Below are 22,572 nucleotides of genomic sequence, written 5' to 3' on the forward strand. Positions count from 1 at the left end.
TCCATTGTTCTCAAAACCAATTAAAGGCAGCTCGCAGAGAGAAAGGCTGCCTCATCTGATATCATCCGTCATGGTAAACATTACCTGCGCTGTACCGCCGAACGCCGCTGTGTCTGCGCTGGGGAACTGATGGCCGCGTCTCCGGAAGACATTTAGTTCCCACCGCCGCGTACAACGGGACAAACAGGAAGAACAAACAGCACTCAAACAGCCACCAATTAGCCAGATTCGACGGGTTTGTTGGGGATTTTGATGACAACGTTGATGGATTAAACGTGGCGGCGCTAGTGCGGCGGCGAGTCTCGGTTGGTGTTTAATGGGTTGTAAGAGCACAGTGGAGATCTATCTCTTCACACCAGAACCAGAGCAGAATATTAAAACTCTGTTAGAATCTGTGGCACACTCGCCTCCGCCTTCTCAAGCATGAATGATTTAGAAGTGAGGGGAAAAATATATGCATGTAACCTTGTACAGTTCCAGCTGAAGTTTGTCTCTCTACAGTCAGCGAGTGCTGCGTTGAGACGCTGCAAATATATACAGAACACCTTCCAGCCTGCTGTTTTAGCTTATGAATATGCTTTTCCAGAGAAAAAGGAAATGTTTCCTGGAGTTTAAGTTACTTCTGCATGTTACCTTCACAGTTGACATTCATTCTGCTAATTAGACCCAACTGTCTTCACTCCAGTCGTCACGTCTCGGTAGCTGTGTTTCCATTATAAATGTGCACAAAACTTTGTCAATATTTGGCTAATGTTCAAAAAAACGCAATTTCACAACTGCGGTCTCACCACTAAATAAGAAACACAATTAAAATCACATGTGAAGATGTTTGTTCACGCGATAAGTCAATAAAAAAACATGAAGTGCTATCATCCTCCTACTACTTCCTGTTGTCGTCTTCTTCATGGGTTTTGCCAGTGGCAACAGCCGGTTGTTGAGCATGTGACTTGTGTGACGCAATAGATGTATTTCCATTGCAACTTTGCAAAATAAACCATACTGTCAAATATATATATATATATAAGCACCTCATCATAGCGCAAAAACCTTTCAGCGAAAAATTAGTTCTGTTTCTTTTTTTAATTTCACTTTTTCATTCAACTAATTTATTTTCAAAATTATATGGTCAATGAAAATGCAGCTGGTTTCTGTCATTCTCTGCTGGATTTTACTGTCGTACAGAAAGTCTTCAGTCTGAGGTTTTATCTACTGTAATATTCGCCATGTCATGTAAATTTTGAGAAAACTTTTAAAAAGTCGCAAAAAAACAAATTGCGAATTAGCCGTGTTTCCATCTACTGGTTTGTAGCGAATCAACCAGGCCATCTGAAGTGTTATTTAATCAGATGTTGATGATGCACATTCAGCAACGTTTTCTAATGCGGTACCTTCTAAATGCGCATTAATAAAATAAAAACTAAAAAAAAACATGGCTATAAACAGCCACAGGAAATCCTCCCTGCTTACAGCCACAAAAGAAAACTCGATAGTGAGTTACAACAACATTTAATTTCCCTCTTGGATTAGTGACGTATTTTTGATTTAAATTTGAGTGTAATTGAATACTCATTGTTTACTACTGCAGCAACAAGCAGATGCAGCATCCTGAATCACCATGAACAGTCTGGAACTCAGACATGAGTCAGCAGAAGTCAAAGGAGGACTTGTTATCCTCCTCACCAAAGACGGAGCAGTCTGCTGGTTTTTAGCCTCTTTCCGCAACACTTTGATGCATCTGAGGGGAAGTTAGGCCTTGTTTTAACGACGCTGACATGTTAGTTCAAAGGAATCGAGAGTTGGAAGAGATCTGGCTGAGAAGTTCTACGAATCTTGCCTTCACGTTAATGCGGTGCCAAATTTTTAAAACGCAAATACGAAAAGTTCTGAATCATCAACAGGAACACTGCTAAACTCAGGTAGGTCAGATACAGAGTTTCATCTCATCTGCTGGAGTTCAACATGGCAGGAAGCCGGTGTGGGATTACTGGGATGTACATCTGGAAAATCATTTGCATAGAGAAGAAAAGGTGAGTCCCCAATGTCCACAAAGAAGGGTGTGTTGATGCATAGCAGAAAAGTTAAGGAGTTATTTAATCTGAAGTACAGTATTAAAAACCCCTAAAATTAAATGCTTGATTTGGGAACATTGAATTAAGATGGAGACGACTTTCAGATCCCTCCCAGCTATGACTGGCTCTAATTAGAAATCTGGTGTCAGCAGCATTAATCATCCACCACAGATCTCATTAGAGGAAAAAACCCATCAAGACAGACCTTCACTGATCTGGTGTGGACAGCACAGGTCCAGAACTTTAGAAATAAAGTGCTGCCTATTTGTGGGTCAGTATTTTCCATATTCTGATTTTTCTGTGGAACATAACTCTAAAGGTTTAAAGTAAAATTTGTCATTAGCTAACTTTTTCATAGAACACATGTAAAATATTTTAAAGAAAATGGAGCTCAGGAAGCTGAAATACAGAGACACAATGCTACTTGACACACAATGGACTGGCATATGCAAAAAGGCCAGTCAAACAGTGGCCTCATTGTACTCTGCGCTGATTGGTTGGACCGCTCAGGGCGAGAGAGACCGTGGATGTTAGCTCCTGCAGTAGCGCAGAGAGGGAAGACTATCAATATCAGCTTCAGTGTTAGCAGTAAGACTGTAGATGTTAGCTTCTGCGGTAGCACCAAGACAGTTTAAACGTATTAAAGCATAAGTCTGGAACATTAAAATTGGCAGTTTCAAGTGTTTTTAGCTAGCTTTGTACCAAGCTAGCTAAAAATTCTGCCTTGGCGGATTTTAGTTACTTGTAAGCGGCTATGGGTCGCTAGCCCCAGTGAAAACACTCCACTGTATTGCAATGAAGATTACACCAGTTCTGTCTGAATAAATTATTCAAGAATTGTTCTCTAGCATTAACCGCCATAGAAAGTACTGAAGGTTAATGACCCAGCACTTGGAAAACAACTATATCCATATAGCCCTCATTGCTAACATGTACCTTAGCTGAAAAGTTGCTAGCAATGCAGCTGTGTCAGAGCCAGTGAGAGAAACTCTGCTCCACTTGTGTGTGGCAGTGAAACCCCGAGGTGACTGAGTGGAAGAATGCTTTAGTTTGCCACCTGACTGTGCTGAGACACACCATCTGCTACCATAATATGTGCGAGTTGCGCGGAGCAGAGACGATACGGAACGTGTTTGCCCACATTTGAATATTACATATTCAGATAATGTGCTGCATGCAGCATCTGTGTAGGTGTGTGTGGAATGTGTGACTTTAGGGAAATTGTGTCTTCTTTTTTTCCCTGTTTCCGGGGAAGAAACACGGAGTAGGACAGAAGTTTCCACTGACCTTGCAGATTGGCAGAGGAGACGAAGGAGCAATGGTATTTAGGAACTCAACAATGCCTGAGGGGCAGTCATTTATGATGTGTGTGTGCGTGTGCATGTGTGGGGGTGTGTGGGTTGGGGGTGGGGGAGGTGTGCGTGTGTGTCAGCTCACCCATCTGTTGTGTTCACTCTGGGGACCGCAGCAGCAGACATTTCTGATTCTCCACACACACTCCTGTAGAGGTGGGGGTGTAGGTGGAGGGGAGGAGGGTGATGCTCTCAATAACAAAAGCACAGATGTGTTTATCAAAATCTGTGATAATTGAATATCTCTGAAGAAACTTGAGACAGTAAATACAATGCAAGAAAAAATAAACCCGGGAGTTCGTACAGTACTCAAAAACATCTCTGTTTGTTTGTGCCAAGCAGATGTAACGACGCCTCATCCTCTCCCAGGATTAATTTCTTCAATATTTAAGTTAATATAAACACTGCGAGAGAAGACAAGCAGCATGCTTCCCGACAAACAAGATGGCTGACTTGTTTGTTCAATTTAACAAGAAGCCAGAGGATTGTTGCTCTGGATTTTTGCGCGACCCGAGGAGCAGGGCTCACAGAACGCTCCTGGGGCGCCTGCAGGGACCGCAAGGTGCTAAAGATAATTATCCCACAGTCAGACATCCCTCTGCACTAATAACAAGCCGGGTCTCACACTTCCTCCATGTGTCTGCATACCCAAACAAACTGCTGTCGTTATGCACTCTGCATTGGCCTCTCTGTCCCTCTGGGTTCAGAACAAACAGCTTCTGAGTGATGTCATTCACAGAGAAATAATGTTTGTTTCAGATTCAGACCTTTATTCACATTCCTATAGGCAATTAATTTAACAGCAAAACAACAACACACCAACAATTAATGTTTAGCCATGGGGCGCACTGAAAAAACACAAAACCTCACTAAGTCCTTTTGGTTCAGTTTCTACTGCAAATATCGTAGTACACTTGAAATAAGATGAAACTAACATAGAAGTATCATTTCAGCAAGAAATAGGGGCTTGTTGTAAGTCAATAACTTATTGATGAAAATGTACCAGTAGCACTCGCAGATTATGTCACTTATAACATGGGTCTTGTCATAAGTGAAATAATCTCCCAAGTACTATTTAATCAATATTACAGATTTTGTTTTTTTACTTAAAATAAACTCCTATTTCTGGCTGAAAAGTTACTTCTATGTTAGTTCTGTACTACGATATTTGCATTCGAATCTGAATTAAAAATACTTTGTGAGGTTTTGTGTTTTTGCAGTGTATATACTCCTGCTTCAACAAAATGTTTGTGTTTCTCTCATATTAGGTTGTAATGAAGGAATATTAGAAAAGAAACAAAAAATGTTAGCTTCCAAGATGGTTTTCATGATGTGTATTACGAGTCAGATTTGATGATTACCTTATTAAAATAAGGTAAACACATTAAAAAATAGCTTACCTGTATTATTATACTCATTAATACAGTGATTATCACTGTATTCACTGTTCATCAGCTAAGATATTAGATAAAGTTACTAACATTACTTTATCTAATAATTTCACATTTGTCATGTGCATTACTCATTTCTGCATGCTTAGTGCTCGAAACTGAAAGAGAGACTAATGCAAAACTTACAATGTGATTAACTGAAATTATAATTATCTGACCACTTGGAATCACTGTTAGAGAATGGAAATTTAATTCCCAGTTGGTTGCTTCCCGCTAATGACGCAGCAGAAAGATGCGTCTTCCACACCAGTAGATGTGGACACTGCTGTTTTGTGTAAAATGTAAATTAGGAAGAAAAGTCTGAAATGTATGTCATATTACTTTTGCCTTGTTATATATTTTCAAATTTAATAATCACCTGACCGTCAGAGAATAGAAGTTTAGTGCTCTATACCGCAGGTGTCAAACTCCAGGCCTGGGATCCATAAACTGAACTCTGATTACAGTTGTGTGTTAACAAATTATTTTATCAGTCAAATCAAATCATTATTTATTTGGGACTAATTTTTATAGATGTTACAAATTGTTACAAATTTAAGAAGCACTAATTGAATACAAAGAAATTGAAGGTGTTGTTTTATCAATACATCCTGTCATAACCAGACCTTCATAGACATTTATAATCTTGATATGGCCTAAAATGAAAATGAATTTGACCGCCCCGCTCAATAAAGTCTATCCCTGTCTTCCTGCTGGGGCCCCTCACAGCATTCGGCATGACGAGGTGAGCAAACCTTCATCGGTGTAGACGGAGCACACGCATAGTGTAAAGCGTGATTAAATAAAACTACTGTGTGTTTGTTGTAACTTTATGCTGTGATGTTGCATTTTATATCAGGTGACAATATTAAGAAAATATGTGACTGCTATTTTATTATTGCCTATTCCAGTGATCATATCAATTATGACTAACTTTCAGTTTCCTAACTCTTTTCATTCCTCACTCTAACCAGCCAGAATACTGTTGTTATACAGAAACTGAATGCATATCAGTGGAAATATAGCCAAGTTTTCAATGAAGGCAGACCTTTGTCATTGCAGCACTGAACACACTAGTATTGAAGTGGCTATGGTAAATTAATGTATTGTGTGTGTATAATGTAACAATGAAATGCATGAGCTGGCCCATAGTTTCCTTTGAAAAAGTACATTCTAGTATATCTGGAAACCATCTAGCTGTTGCAATGTGGTGTTTACGTTTAATTCAACCCATCGCTGCTTGGAAGATACTTTAAAATATAAACAAATTTGAAAGAGAAAATCTATCAGAGCAGAAAGTTAGTTACCTGTGAGCCAGACTTTGTTGTCTTTGAGGAAGATGGTGTTTATGTGCTGCGTGTTGACGGATCATTAGATGTGTTGTCCCCGAGTTGAGCTGGGTCACGATGAACTCTGCAAGACGAAAACACAACATCAGCTCCAAATTCTGGACTGCTTCCCAGAAAGTGAATGAAGAAGGAAGCCAGTGGATTTTAAATGTTTTGAAGCCGTTGTGTATCACCTGTCAGGGATTGAGATTCCGATGGACCCAAGTTTGTCCGATATTCTGTGGAATTTGGTACCGATGTGAAATTTATTTGAGATTTTCTAGGTTCTTCGGTAGTGTTTTTATTTAACAGCACCACTTTGCAAAAGTATCTACACCTCTTAAACTTTTCCTTCATACTGTCACATTACAAATTAGAGTTTAGATCAGACCTAAAAAATAAGGCCTGACCTGAGTGCACAGGCTGCCCCATGACTTCCCCACTTAGCTCCTCCAGACTAGCCAGGAGCAATTAGCAAACAACTGGTGGAACTGTGCATCTGCTGAGCTCATTATAGGAACTATTTATCAATGAAATGCTGGTAAAAATGTTGTTAAAGTGTAAGAATAGAGGAGCCATGTTGAGATGACTTACTGGAGGTGGGGTTTCAGAAAGAGCAGGAGCTTCTTAAAGAGACAGAGAGCCAATTTCAAGGTGCTAAATTACAAAATCAAATTTCTTTTGTTATAGTCATTTTTATAAGTGAAGGCAACATAGTCACTTGAATCTGTTATAAGATGGCATGAGACTCAGTCTACCTTTAAAAGGGGTCAGACCACTTTTACAGGTAGACCTGCGGCGATAAAAACAACAAATACAGTAAGTGAAGCACTAAAAGCAGAAGCTCGCGCGCACACATGCACACACACACACATTCAAAGACATATAAACAAGCAAATACATGTTTAATTCATAGCTCTAACTGAGTGGGACTCATCTGTCTTGAGAGAGCCGGCTCTTGCTGTAGGACCCCTATGCTGACAAACAGAGAGCCAAAACACAATCTTCAAAATGAATGTCAGCACAAATGCCCGAGTACACAGAGACAACGTTTCAGCAGCGCCACACACAGAAAGAGTTGCTGAGATCTTCCCATCCTGGGAGAGCTGCAATAACACAACTCAGAGACGAGGGATCAGGGGGGCCAAGGAGGTGTAAGATAATGATTTAAGTGGATTGGGCTGGGGTCAGGGTTCTGCATTCAATTCAGAACATCTCAAAAAGAAGACCCAAACGAAGATCTGGGCTACATGTCATGTGATTGCAGTGTTTTTATGGCTCGAAGAGCTCTGGAGTACACACATGATGATTTACACATGGCTGCTTTTTAATGTAGTATTCCTGCTGCTCTTGTTCCTCGAACTCCCTCAGCGATGCTCTCTAGTTCACATTGAGCTGCTGTCAACAAGCAGTGATAGCATCTGAAGTCTTTCAGTAACTCAGTAACTTCTGACCCGTTTCCTTTGTCTGGAGGGAGTCGAATCAATCCACTCATCACTTGCAGTTCCTCCTCGTGCTTCTCAGCTGATTTTTTAACAATCAGCCAATTAGCACAAACGCCATTTCATAATAAATGTTACTCCTTTGTTGTCATTGTTAGCCTGGATACTTGCTCATCGTTTGTAGAATATTTGTACCATCTCACCCACGCTGCATCCAGCTGAAAGCCTTCCACCATGTTAAAGTGGCTAAATATGCAAGAAGCAACTTGCTGAAATGAGTTTCATTTTAGGGATTTGGTGTGTTTCCACCCAATTGAGCCACTTTTGAACACATTGGGCTGGGGAAAAAAACAGTTTTGGACGGGTTGTTCAAATTTTATAACATTTGGTGAAGTTTTTATAAAGTGTTCAGAGAAAAAATTATTTCCAAATAGTTCTTATTACGTGGCAGAAAAGCACAAAACTTTTAATAAATTCAATTACTTGCACTTATCTTAAATACGTTGTTTTGAAAGAATCTGTCAAACATGAAATCATCCATGATTAGTTATTGGTTAATCAGGTGTAACTACGTAGTAGCAAAGCAACCAATGACCTAAAGAACATATAAGATTGGACATTTATATATGCATACAAATATATGTTTGTTGTTATTAACATGAGTTTTTTGGGGGGATTTGGGTGGGTTTTACAATGTGTTTGGGCTGGAGACTGTCAATCAGACCTGGGGATCAAACCCTGAGGATGTTCTCAGAAACAACATCAAACATGTTGGAATGACACACAACTTTTTATGAACTGTGTGACGCTCAGAGACATCTGGTGGAGCCAGCTCCTCCTACCACTTCCTGTCGTCTTTTTGTCATTTCTGCCAGTAGTAACATCTGGCTGTTCATCATGTGACTCGTGTGATGCAAAAATTGTTTATATACAGTACAGACCAAAAGTTTGGACACACAGTTGTGTCCAATCTTTTGGTCTGTACTGTATATAAACAAAAACCACAATAGTGCAAAAACATTTGATGAATAAAAAACGTTTAGTTTTTTTTTCATGTTGGTGTGTTTCCATCGAGCAGATTTACTTTAGAAATTTCAATTTGCACAATTCTACAGTTGATGAAAATGCAGCTACTTTGTGTAAAGCAAACTGTTGTTGAAATTTCCTACAACTTTCTACAAGAGCTAACAGTCAAAATACCTGAAAAGCACAGCCATCTGACAAACTGCAATGCCCTTCCATCCAAAACGTAGCACCCAACAATCTCGTCAATCATCGGAAAATGTCCTTCAGCGCTTTAGAGGAAATCCCCGGCTTAGTGAGCAAAAGTCCAAGCTAATTCCACTCAGTTCTGCTGCCAAGGAGGTGACCAGCACTGGAAATATTCCCAGTGGAGATAATCACAAACCCTGGTTTTCACATAAGCCCTTAAATAGAGGTTGGCTTATTTGAATGGGAGTCTGAGATTACACTAGGTCATCTCCTGCTGGAAACCAGAAATCACACACAACCTATAAATGCATCGGATTGGTCCGTCAAAGTGTCCGGGCCGAGCCATTTGCCTCTGAGGGAATGTGTACTGATAACAGTTTGGGAAATCGCGTGCCAGTCCACGAACGAGGCGACTCAGTGAGTGTTCTCCAGCATCATCTCATCGCAGCCAGTATTCCCTCACCTCCATCACCCCACACAGCAGTGGAAATGGAGGCTGCCGCCTGGCTTCCCTCATCGATTTACGGTTCAGACAAAGTGCCAGAGATTCAGACTGCGGTGCATCAGCAATTCCACCGCCAGGAGAAGGAATTAGAAATAAGCTGTCGCCCAGCATCTCTGCACTGCACGGACACAGTTTGGAGAGAAAAGAGCACTTAATGCAGCGTCCAATCATTTTGGACTGTGAGAACATGTAAGTACAGAGCATCGATGAAAAGCTCTCATGTCAAAGTCGGTGCCTATTTTTAGTTTAATACCTTTTTGTCTTGCCAATAAGGTGAGATGTTTAAAGCAAAGAGTTGGTTGGCTCTCTTCAATATGAATCCCAGAACCTTTAAGTTTCTGATAAATGCTTATATCATCCTTAATTAAGAGTTTTAATAGAGTTTTCATAGTTTTCATAGAAAACAGACCGACCTGAAAGTCATTGATAATAGAGAAACATCACTGTTCTTCATCCTGATACAAAACACTGTGAAGAAAAATGACAACCATTAAGCTGTTAATGTGCTGGCTCGAGATAGACAACTTTAAAATCGCAAGATACCATTTGCATCCATGTTTACTTCCACAAATGCTGAGGACGCTCGCTACGTGTGACATTGCAGCGCCCCCTTCTGTGCATGCGGGACACTTTCAGGTTGTTTTCGGTTTACACACGAGGTCACATACAAGTCGCACATATATGGAAATATGAACGACCACAGAAAAATGTCACAAAAAAAATCTGAATTGAGCATTAAGGCCTTCAGTGTGAACCTAGCCAAATGCATCATGGGGTTTCCAGCTATGCTAACCCAACACCAGAGAAGGACTACACAGTGTGACTGGTGATATCTGTGGCTGTGGGTCTTCTGTCAGGTTATTGACACTGTGATGAACGTCTGATTCGAAACCCAATGCACTGAGGGAAGTGGTGGAAACTACCGCCACTAGTCAGCCAGTAAAACTGTCAGTTACCATGGAGACAGAACACAAACTAGTGGACAGACATTATTGCTGACCGAACAGTTACGCTGACCTCTTAATGGTAAATCACACCAGCAGTGTCAGATGTGAAAAAATAGACCCTTATTTGTACTGAACAACCTGCATCGGCGTACTTTAGCATGATGCTACTACCAATGCAAGCTAAAGGTACAGGCTGAAGCACATTGACTGACAAGAGACAATGTTAGCAAGTTGCTCAGCTACAGAAACATCCTGCTCATTCCCCAAGTGATGCTTATTCTCCTGAATCAGAGGAAACACTCAGACTGCATCACCAGGCAAGAAAAACACAATTTTATTTTCTGTTTAGGGCCAAGCTAAGCTAAAAGTATGTTGTTTGACTTGTATGCTCTGTACAACCCTCAGCAGCTTTAATGGCTTTATTATTACTATTACACAGTCCTTAATGAAATGAGAACCTTTTGAGGACACACCAAAAAAACAGTTAGTTTCTGTATTTTCAGATTACAGAAAAGTCTAAAGCTAAATTCGCTGGCAAACATATGCAGATGTGGACAAAATTCGTTTTTTTTGTTGTTGTTTTTTTTGCCTCATAATGACTGTTAAAAAATTAGCACACATTTAGTGGTGTGTTCAAGTGTCTCTACTCATTAACAGCAGATAAACTGTGGGGCATGACTGCTGAATTATTTTGACGGTCAAACGTGCTGTAACTTGTGCCACCATAATTTAAAAATAATTACAAAATTATGTGGGTTGCTCAGCTTCGGGGTACATATATAGTAGTGGCTGAAGGATCAGGGCGCATGTAATCTTTTTTTTTTTCTTTTTGCCTGGCATTTGAGTCTAATTACTTCTCAAAAAACTAATTAGTAGCTATTTATTGAATGAGCGTACACGCTCTATATTTAGACCGGGTTTGTCCCTCGGTTTTGTCGGTTGAGAACACCTCCGGCTCGGCTGGCAGCTCGCGCGGCTCCATCTGGCTCATTGCTTTGACGCCAGTGCTCTCGTGTGGCAGCGGCGCGCGACTGCGGCCTGACGAAGTGACGAGTCTTAGAAGTGTTTGCATCTCGCGGGGATGAACGGCACCGCAGAACAAAGCCGAGGGATCACTCCGCGGCTTGACAAGTTCGAGTGAGCGCCGGAGCTGCTCGGCGGCAAAGCCAATCATTCTGGGGTTTTTTTTTTGTTTGTTTGTTTGTTTGTTTGTTTGACACTCCAGAGACGATCAACGACTTTCTCCATCACTGCGGTTCAGCACCTTTCCTCTTCTGTTTCTCTCCTCACTTTCTGTCAGCCGATCTTAGGCTGCTGCTTCCTTCCAGAAGACCAAAGAAGCGGCTGGGGATGTCAGCCTGTTCAACACATACAGTATACACACACCTATACACACACACACACACACGACTCTGAACCCAGATGTCGTCTTATTTGATTGGACTGATATTGTGTGAGCAAATGCCTTTTAGGGAAAGGCGGAATGCAAAAAAATCACTTTCTGGGGTTTAGCTGTGTGGATGCAAAATCATCTTTCTTTCTTTTCTTTTTTTCTTTTTTTTCCTGACAAATGCGACATGACACGAGACTGACTGAAAGAGCAGGATGCAGAGAAGGCGGGTGAAGTGAAAGTGAGAAAGGAGATGAAAGAGAGCAGAAATGGCTTCAGAGAGGTAGAAGGGATGAAAAGCAAAACGATGGAAATGAAGCCTGAAGATGAGGAATGTTGTATCAGAACAGGAAACAATGGAACAATGGAGAATCTGCTGTTTATCTCCACATGTTCCGGTTGTAGAGACGCTCCGCTGGTAAATAAACCATGACAGACTCAATTTCATGTTTCATAGTAGAAAGTCAGCACTGCATCCTAGAGGAGTGAGATGCTGCGTGTTTTGGTATTAATCCGATACCAAGTAAAACCAGGAACCGTATTGCCAATACTGACGCCAATATCATGATATATAATCAAACTTCTGCCTTTTGGTTTTTCTTTTGTTTCGTTTTTTTTTCCATTGAAATATTTTGATCAAACATCAGAATATAGACAAAGTTTATTAGTGTCTACAAAATAATTTATTAGCATATTAACATGATGTCTGTGCATTTTTCCAAAATAAATAAAATGCAAAACAAAGGGAAAAAATTCATTTAAGAGCAGATCAAAGCAAAATCTGTTTTGAGGTAGAGTTGAAAAACTATGACAAAAAAATAAAATGAAGTTTCAAGAAGGAATCTGAAACTGAAAATATCAATCTTTCCATGCAAATATCAATCTGATATTGGGTTGGTATCGATATTACCCACATTATCACCTCTACTGCATTGACTGGATCTAACATTATAGCAAGAAATCGGCGCTACAGCCACTTGGTTTCAAAGTGTTCACACAATGAGGAAACTAGCGCTAAACATGGAGCGACATCGCAGATAAAAATGAGCAATCCACAGATGGTCTATATTTACTGCTTGTTTTGTTGTCACACCATCTCTGAAAGACCACAAACTCAAATGAAGAGAACAATACAAGCTTTTAAAGGCTTCTTCTTTTGTCTAGTCTTTTCTAAAATATGAATGTGTGTTTGATGTTTGTGAAAATTACTTCTTGGAGCTTTTTTACCTTTCTCCAGCTCGTTCTTTCAACTGTTGGACCTTTAAAGGGTTCCTTACATGATTTAGTAGATTTTAGCTCCATCATAACTTCACAGGACAGCTTTGCATTCCTAAATGTCTTCTCTGTGCCACTGCACCGAGGAGCATCGTCCTGCTGAAAGGCCAGCGCCAAATCATCCTTAGTCTTCTCTACAAGTTCAAACTAGGGGCAAATACATCCACAATTTTATGAGGTCTCTACAGGAAAAGATAGTGATTAAACAAAACGAGCATTAAAGAACATTTCTACCAGATAGTAATTAGTGGAGTTTAATGAGCAAATGAGTAAAATGTGAATTATGTCCCAAACTGTTTTTCTTAAAGCTCAAAAAGTCTTCTTCTGCTTTGGTTTCTCCACTGTTTCAATTATTATTGTTAAATATGGTAAGATGTTTCAATTAGCCTTAAAATATGCAGTTTTGAATTTTAGAGCACCATTAACAATTGACAGAATTATCAAAATGACTCACAATAAAGAGAGAAAGAACATGTCAGAGATTTATTTATTTACTAATGTCTTCAAAATCAGAAGGTCATGTTCATCTCTTCAAACAACTATATGTAAAACAAACAGGTTTTGGTCCAAAATGTGCAGATTGACTTCTGTTTAATCCAAATTAAGTCAGCGGCTCCATGAGGCCCCCAGGGCCTCATGGGAGACTCTTTAATAAGAGCCACAGAAATGCTAATATTTTAACACAATCCACAGATACATAAATGTATGTAATGAAATGCATTTGTTTATTGAGATTATTAATGCTGCTGAATTTGATTTAGTGGTTTCAGTATACATAAATTAAAATATTTTAAATTGTTTAACGTTCATATGTACGATTTTTAGGAGCTGGCGAGTTTACTTTGTAAAAGTTCAAAGAACAATATTCATAATTAAATTGTTTTGTTACCATAGCAACAATCTGATGCTGTGAGTTTAATCTTTGAGTTTGAGCTGTTTGTTCACAAATACAAATTAGTAAACTGTAATTATAACTTATTGCTTTTTAGGTTGGCCAGTGAAGCTACTCCTCCTCTCCCAAATTTCACTAAAACACAGAAGTTGTTAGAGATGCTGATGATTTTAGCAACACGAGGGGCCCCTCAGTCAAATTCTGCTCATACAGGTCAGCCTGTGTCCAGTTTGAGTGAAAGGAGGAGTGCGATCCGCCTGAAAACTTCAGACATCCAGCTGCTGCAGCTGTGTGGTTGGTCTGGCTTTAAATGCATAAACTATAAACCTATATCTTTTAGGAATAAGTCTGTTCCACCTGTGAAACGCTCAGGGCAACAGAGATGCTTCCAATTTGGCATAAAAAATAAATAAATAAATAAAAATAGCGATTTTTAAAAAAATATTTATTTCCTAATAACATAAACAAGAAAGGCCTATAATACACTGAGGGAAACCCTGTGATGTAAAGCACTTTGAGCTGCCTCGTTGCTGAAATATGTTATGAAAATAAACATGAGGCACTGATTAAGAATAAACATAAAAAGCCAGCTTGCAGTTTGCAAAGGCACACAAAGACAAAAATATTCACTTTTACATAGAATGTAGAATTAAATAGTCCAGCCACAACAAAATTTAAGACCTGTGATTAGCATATTTAAGATCAGCTTACAATTTCTTGAATTAATGTACAATATGTTAATGCCTTAATTTCAGAATTAAGACGTTTTCAGGATGCGCCGACACCCTGTGTTAAATCAGCAACCAGCGCTACAGTAAAGACTTAGCAGAAAAACATTTTTAATTTAGCAGCACCAAAATGTGGCGGAAGTACAGACTCTGGCGTTAAATATTTATTTTTTAACATAAATTTTATGATCATTTTTTGGGAAAAAACTGGTGAAAGTCAGGTCTCTGTGATACTTTGTGTTGGTTTACCAATTGAAATGTCAATACCTCTTAGCCTGAAGCAATAAGCAATAAACCAATTAATCATATGCTAAATAAATATGAGCTTGATAAGTTTCCTGCTAATCATTAATATTAAAATTTTTTTTTGAAGGGCAGTTTTGTTTGCAGAGACATCATAATCCATTTTATTGATGGTTTCAGTTTTTCTCTCTGTTTTATTTATTGTTTTTGTTTATTGCGTTATACTTTGCTTATTTAAAACGTCTTCCAGTTCCAGTTGTTAACTGTTTTTTATAAAGGTTATTGGCCTTTGGTGAACTTGAATCATTTTGCCATTAGTCAATGTTTGTTGCTCAAAAATGGTCTCAAAATAACAATATTATCGTTTATCATAATCAATAGTGGGGCATTTTATCATCTACCTAAATCTGCCATCATTGACAGACCTTTTTATAGTGGTTGTGCAAAAAGAAAATAAAAGTAGATGCATATATATATTATATATATATACATTACATTACATTACTGCATTAATCTATATCCATGTGAAACCAGATAAGTGGTGCTAGGTTTAAGCTATATACTGAAGTGAATGACACTGAGGGTCATGAATCTTCTTTAGCTCCAGAAATCCCACATCAGAACTAAAACGGCAGAGGATGCGGGATTATATTCCCTCTAAAGCGTCCATCAGTATTGTGTGCACTCTGAGGGAATCCCTTCTTACTGGATAAGTCTTAACTCCGTGTGGAACAGATTACAGCCTGCTCTTCTGTAAGACCCTCGCTAGGAAGTCAGCACAACCGGAGACATTTTTGACAGGATTACTTTACATGCAAATGCTTTGTACACTGACCCATAATGCAATTTCAGACAAGAAAAAGCAGGATTTACTGGAGAGGCGCGGCTGCGGAGGAACTCTATTCTACCGAGGAAATTCTCTAGATCAGGGGTTTTCAAAGTATGAAAGGGTGAGCCCCCCTTCAAGGAGCTTAAGGCCTGGTGGAGTTCTAAAAACTCCACCTTCAGCCCTGCTCTGGCCAAAACCAGTGATGTCATAGTTACTTTGAAAAAGTAACTTTAATCGGACTACTGATTACTCCTTGAAAAAGTAACTTAGTTATATTACTGACTACTTGACTTGGAAAGTAACTAAGTTACTTTCCAAGTCAAGTAGTAACTAACTGCAGGAAAGTAACTTTTTAGTTACTTTCAGCAGCTGCTAACAACAACGCTCTGCCTCCTGTGAAAATCACATTGAGCTTTGCCAATACTTAATTGTAAGTTATTTTATAATGGTAACATCAACAATGTGTCTCCACTGATAAGGTTGAACTGAAAAGGAGATTGTACAAAAAATAAAAAACATGAGTAATTTGTGTGGTCCACTGTTGTCTGGAAAACTCTAAGAAGGATTTTAAAGCCCCCCTCCCCCCAGCCTCCAGATTCTGCGTTACGCCTTGAGTTTGATGTCAGGCGCTGAGCTCCTCCTGCAGCTCCACAGCTCCGATGGCTGCGACACTTACCGTAATATTAATAATTATAACGGTGCTAACTTGCCATTATAACTATTGCCAACTACGGACACGTTTATTCGTGGCTGTTTTCACGTTTATTGCGCTGTTTATATTGGTCTCGATGTTTGCAGTTTTCTGGAGCGCAAGCTTCGATGTCATTGAGAGGTAATAAATTAAGTTGACATTTACAAAGACACAGCGGGACGGATCATCCGGGAAATGATGAACAGGGAGAGACTGAGTAAAACTACCTTAATGACGGACAAATTCTGGAATTTATTGTGAGTCTCTGCTTATTTCCAAGCCCAAATGAGCAACTTCACGTTCAAAAACGAGCCCAAAAAGGCGCAACCCGCTCATTAAATCTGCAAGCGACTTTAAAAAATGAAGCCCAAAGCGTTTATAATAATCGGACTTGTCGACAGAAACTCAAAATAGTTCCAGTTTTTCCACCAACAAACGCAGCATCTCCTCCATTGTTTACAGACAAGTAGAGGAAATACGATTAAATAACAAAAGAAGAATAACGCAAAAATGATTTTGATAAGTAACTGTAGTCTGACTACTGGATTTGAAATAGCAACGCGTTAGATTACTCATTACTGAAAAAAGTGGTCCGACGTCAGTAACGTTACTGACATCACTGGCCAAAACATCCTCTAAGGTGGGAAACATTTCCACTGATTCCCACTCCACACGCGCACCCCACAGTACCAACTTTTTCCTAAATCCACAGAGTTGATCGTGTGCGTAAAAGACGTTTCTCTCACATCAGTAGACAGCAAGCAGATAGCTTTTCCGGTTTATTTTTTTCCCTCGCACCGCGCCTCCCCTAAAGTGCTCTGGCGCCCCCCCGGGGAGGCGCGCCTCACACTTTGAAAACCGCCGCTCTAGATGATATGAACGCCGCCTGAGTGCTTTGTGTCCATCAAGTTTTTTACTTTTTTCTAAAAGTACGTGAATAAGTGGAGAGAGAAAAAAAAAAAACTCAATTAACTCATCAATGCCTGTGGGAAATCCAAAGTTTGCCAGGAAGCTGGTTATCTGTTTGGGTTATTAGATTGCTCGCTGTCATCAGCTTCAGTAAGGGTGGCTGGCTGGCGTCAACTACGGCGAGTCTGTTGGGCGCTGATTAAGAGTCCCTGTTTAATCTTTTGTAGCAGGACGGCCAATGGTAGCTCTGAACAGTTAGATTGGGAAAGGCGTTTCAGTCGGGCGCATCGGCTTTTTAAGAGATAAGTTCCTGCAATCAAATCACATCGAACATTTCGTTAAGGATGTTCAACAGGGTGGCCGTGAACGGACGGCATAGAGACGGTGAAACTTTAGACTCAAAGTTGCCGAGACGCAAAACTGGACAGAGTTTTCTTATCACCTGATTTTCTGACGTTACACAGAAAATTCTGAGAGAAAGGTTATCCTGTCCCAGCAGAGGTCTAATGAGACTGGATATCAAGAGTATCTAATATTAAAATGCCACAATGTTTGTTGTCAGAGTGAAGGCTGCGAAGTTAGCAGAGTGTGATTTCCTCTGGAGAAGTCAGTCTGAGGTAAGATTATGGGCTTCGGCTGCTTGAATCTATTTTAAGGCTCTTACTTTGAAATAACTAAGGAAGTACTTGTTGAGTTGCCCTGGTGTGTTGCAGTCAACAACACTGAATTGTAAAGAAGAGAAAAATCATCCACAACTTGTAAGTTTAGTTTTAGAATATTCAGAAAAAAAATAAAGAAGGACGAAGAGAGACATGATCTAATCCAAATCTATTTTGTTTATAAAGCATGTTTAAAAAGGTACTTGCTTAACCAAACTGATCATCCATCCATCCATTTTCTGTTCACTCTTGTCCCTAATGGGGTCGGGAGGGTTGCTGGTTCCTTTCCAGCTACGTTCTGGGCGAGAGGCAAGTTCACCCTGGACAGGTCACCAGTCTATCGCAGGGCAACACAGAGACATACAGGACACACAACCATTCACACACACACTCACACCTAGGGAGAATTTAGAGAGACCAATTAACCTGACAGTCATGTTTTTGGACTGTGGGAGGAAGTCGGAGAACCTGGAGAGAACCCACCATGCACAGGGAGAACATGCAAACTCCATGCAGAAAGACCCCGGGCCGGGAATCGAACCCAGGACCTTCTTGCTGCAAGGCAACAGCTCTACCAACTGCGCCACTGTGCAGCCCATTAAACTGATCAAATAATAGAAATAATAATATAGAACAAAAAAAAGCAATAAAAGAGTTTCTGCAGGTCTCACCAACTTTTAAGACCATTTAAGATCTGAAATCTCAAACATCGTCAAGCCAACTGGCAACAAATTTACACTTCCTGACAATAGATGCAAAAAATAGCTATCAACAACGGGTATGTTAGCAGTGAGATAGTGGTAATATTAAATACCTCCAGTCACAGAACACAAGGAAGTTGTTTGAATGCAACTCAAACTCAGAAGAAACAACAAAATATTCAATATGAGATGGAATATTCTAATCAAGGCAATATTTAAGATCTGTGATTAACATAAAGAAGACTATCTTACTTTTTTAAGACCTTAATTTTAGATAAACAAATCTAAGAATTTTTAAGGATTGGTACACACGCTGGGTAAAATGTAGAATAAAAGCAGAAACGACAGCAAACTAACTCACATTATGTCGAACCCCACTGAAAACAAGTTTGTTTTTGTAAGAGAGAGAGAAAAAAAACAACAGGAAAATAAGTGGGTCTAATATTCCATGGCAACCTAACTCCAGGGCTAGGTTGTAAAATCTAGATCTTCAAGAGCTAGGTTTTACAACTATAGCTGTAAAACAACTAAAGTGATAAAACTTGATAAAAGTTGTTATAACTTACATTTTATCACTTTAGTTGTAAAACAAGTACAGTATAGTAGTTTTTTTACTGAGTTTCTTTTTATAATAAATCCAGATTTCCTTCGGTCAAAATTTAAAACACTTCACACTGGTCCTTCCTGGGCCGGAAAATTATTTTAAAAACACAGCTGGAAATGTATTAAAATCACAAATACAGCATTGAGAAACACTTTTTGGCATTGGGACCATTAGACTACTTCTACTGGTTTCAAGGTTTCCTGAAACATTTACTCCATTTGCAAAAGAGAGGATGAAAACGTCCTCTTGTTTGTTCTTATGAATCCATTATTGTGTATTCTCTTGTTTAGTTTGTTTAGTTAGATAGATGTTTTTGTTTGTTTGTTTGTTTGTTTTTTTTGGCATTGCTAACGTAGCATATGTTTAGCATATTTATAGCTGCTCACATTACCAGCAAATACTATCATTTACTTATGGTTTAAGTGCCACAATTCGACTTCTTCCAGCTATTTTTCCTCAAGCTAAAGAGAAAAAAATTTTTCCTGACAGGAGTTTTCTCTAAAGACATTCTCTCAGTAACATCTTCTGCTTTCTTTCTCTTTTTTTCTGCTTTCTTGTTTCCCTCCTTGTGGTCCCTCGGGTCAAACCACAGCAGATGAGCTAAGCTTGAGAAAATTCTGGTTAAGGGCTGGTGTTGGCAGCATCGCTCCGTCCTGCCTCGCTCTGGCATAGATCTTTCCTCTCCTGCAGTGTAAGGAGTTTGCCCTGGCTAATTGGATTTTTGGGAGAAAGAGAGCAGAGGCTGAAAAAGAGGTGAAGGAGAGGGAGATGGACAGAGGGAGACAAAAGGAAAGCTGCAGATGGATACATGTGTGGATGGTGACAGAGCGACTTGTTAGGGTTTTGTTTTTTCCTTTTTTAACTAAGAAAAACAGTGAAGGGAGTCAGTGGTTGTGTTTCCATTGATTACGTAGCTGCAAAATTTGAGATATCAAAAGTAAATTTTGCTTATTGGAAACAGGCAAATTTTGAAAAAAACGAATTTTTCCATAAGTTTTGACGTAGGTAGTTCTTTAGCCACATCACAATTGGTTTATTTTGCAAAACTGCAATGGAAACACATTTTTAACATCACACAAGTCACATGATCAACAACAAGATGTTGCTACTGGCAAAAACCACGAAGAAGAATACAACAGGAAGTAGTTGGAAGATGATGGACAGTGTGTTTTTAATGACTTATCACCTGGACGAACTTATTCACGTCTGATTATAATTGTGTTTTTTTTATTTAACTTAAACGCAGCAATTGTGAAATTGTGTTTTTTTCAAAATAAGCGGGATAATTAGAAAGTTCTGAGTTTCCATTTGTAATGAAAATGCAGCTAATGCATCAAGAACAAAACTATCTCTGAAGTCTTAAACCAACTTTCTGGTTTAACGGACGGTAAGATGGTCAGTCGACTTCAGAAACTAAAGTATTCCAGTTCCTCTTGGTGGCTAAGCTAATGCAAGCTAATTTAGTGATGTAACTAAAATAGAAATAGGAACATTGTGGAGTTAGGAAAGTTAAGAAGCAAACTGGAAACAGGAAAAGACCTGAAAGTTGGATGGATGTTTTTTTCCTACACCAAAAGAAAGACCCAATAATAATAATAATAATTATTATTATTATTATAATTATATATTATTAACCACTTATGAAACAAGTTATAAACATTCGACTTTGTCAAACGCCATTATCAAAATCCTAAAGCAAATATACATTAAATCTGTTCTAGTTATTAAGTTATTATTTTAGCCTTGATTTAAAGGAACTTGGCGTTTTGGCAGTTTTTCAGTTTTCTGGAATTTTCTTTGTGTTCAGATGCTGGTTTTCTGAATGAGAAGAAAGCACTAGGAGGTTCTGCCGGAGCCGGCCGTCTCTCTGTGACTCTAATCAGAGCTGCAGCAAACGTCGCACGAGGATCTGCGCTTTATCTACTCAGGCTGTTACAATTGGACATTTAGTGACAAAATAATAATAATAATAATAATAATAATAATAATAATAATAATAGAGCAGTGGCGCAGATGTTTTCCCCAGTATAATGACCCCTCTGTTACCCGTTTGGAACAATCACACAAACACAGTCACAACATTTTCCGTATTAGATGCCTCATTGTCTGTCTTCTCGATTAATTCTGTCTGATTGCAAATACACAAAACACAGAGAGAGGACGCTGCGACACGGATCCCCCGCCTTTTTCACGCCGTTTACACAACTCACACAGAATCTGCACGAGTGCTGCGCCTGATGAAGCCGTTGCTTAAAGGACAGTAAGGAAGTCAGCTGACGCTCATCTGGATTGGTAGCCTGCAGCTGTCGCCATGTTGTCTCGCAATATGTAAAAATCAAAGCCATTAAAACGGAGTTGGATTTACATTTCTCTGGAAAAAGTTGTTGCCTCCTTACAAGATACCTCTGATTTAGCTGCTTTGTTGTTGATTTTTTTCTTTGTCACACTTAAACACACAGAAAATATAATCAAACTGTTGAATCGGTGGGTTTAGTAAAGAAGAGCAAAGACAGAAAAAGTCTATAAATCGGGGAAATACATTTTCAGGGTGATGTATGAGCTAGGACGTGACAAATCGGGCGCCTGGTGTTATCCTAATTAATCCTACATGCCGTTATGTTTGGCGCACAGGCTGTAAAGTGAGTTGGTCTTTCTGCTGATGAAGTCTATTAGGGCAGAAAAACCGCAGGCTGCCAGACACAATGAGGCATTATATGAAATCTAAACAGCTTTCTCCACAACTGAAATAAATGTCTTTTCTCTGTTTTTCTCATCCTTTGCTTCCTAAATGCGTCTAAAGAAGCTCAAACAAACTTTACTGTCCCACAATGAGGAAAACCAGAATGTTTGCCTTTTTCTACTTTCTGTTGCGTATACCAGAGTGAAGGGCGGGTTTTTTCTGAGTCTTTCCAGCTTTTCACACTTTTTAAGGAAACCCTAAATGACTGCCAGCTCTATTCGCCTTGCTGAATCCAATGCAAGTCTTGCAGGAAGGTGATGAAGAAGTGCGTTTCTCCTCACAGGGAATGATTTCAGCAGCATTCACTCAAACGGAATACATTCCAGCCAGCTGTCCTTTGTGCCGAGCTGAAACTGGCTGAATTCGGCTTTAAGTTTGAATAAAAAAAGAAAAGAAAAAAAGATATACGTACAGATGTTTTGCTCAGAGGATGTTGGATTGTATATACTCCATATAAAATGTACGACTGCATTAAGAGTTTTCTGTTTCTGGTGAGGGAACAGGAGACGGAGCAAAGAACCTGAAACAGCTCACTGACGATGACGATCATTGGCGTTAGCTGTGAGGTTGCCAACATCACACGCTAAATTAGAAATATAAAAAGAAAAAGGAACGCAGTGTTTTGC

At 39.3% G+C, this 22,572-nt stretch overlaps 2 long non-coding RNA genes across 2 annotated transcripts in view; both read right to left on the reverse strand.

The window, feature by feature from the left end:
- Positions 1-3,614, reverse strand: part of LOC122837002 — a 41,805-nt gene extending 38,191 nt beyond the window's left edge. Inside the window, exon 1 of the long non-coding RNA XR_006371674.1 lies at positions 3,507-3,614. This is a non-coding gene — a long non-coding RNA (uncharacterized LOC122837002). The remainder of the gene's footprint in view (positions 1-3,506) is intronic.
- A 2,580-nt stretch (positions 3,615-6,194) lies between these two features.
- The window catches only part of LOC122837003, a 35,984-nt gene continuing 19,606 nt past the window's right edge, over positions 6,195-22,572 (reverse strand). Inside the window, exon 3 of the long non-coding RNA XR_006371675.1 lies at positions 6,195-6,264. This is a non-coding gene — a long non-coding RNA (uncharacterized LOC122837003). The remainder of the gene's footprint in view (positions 6,265-22,572) is intronic.

The sequence above is a fragment of the Gambusia affinis genome, linkage group LG09, assembly GCF_019740435.1.
Source record: "Gambusia affinis linkage group LG09, SWU_Gaff_1.0, whole genome shotgun sequence".
NCBI classification, from domain to species: domain Eukaryota; kingdom Metazoa; phylum Chordata; class Actinopteri; order Cyprinodontiformes; family Poeciliidae; genus Gambusia; species Gambusia affinis.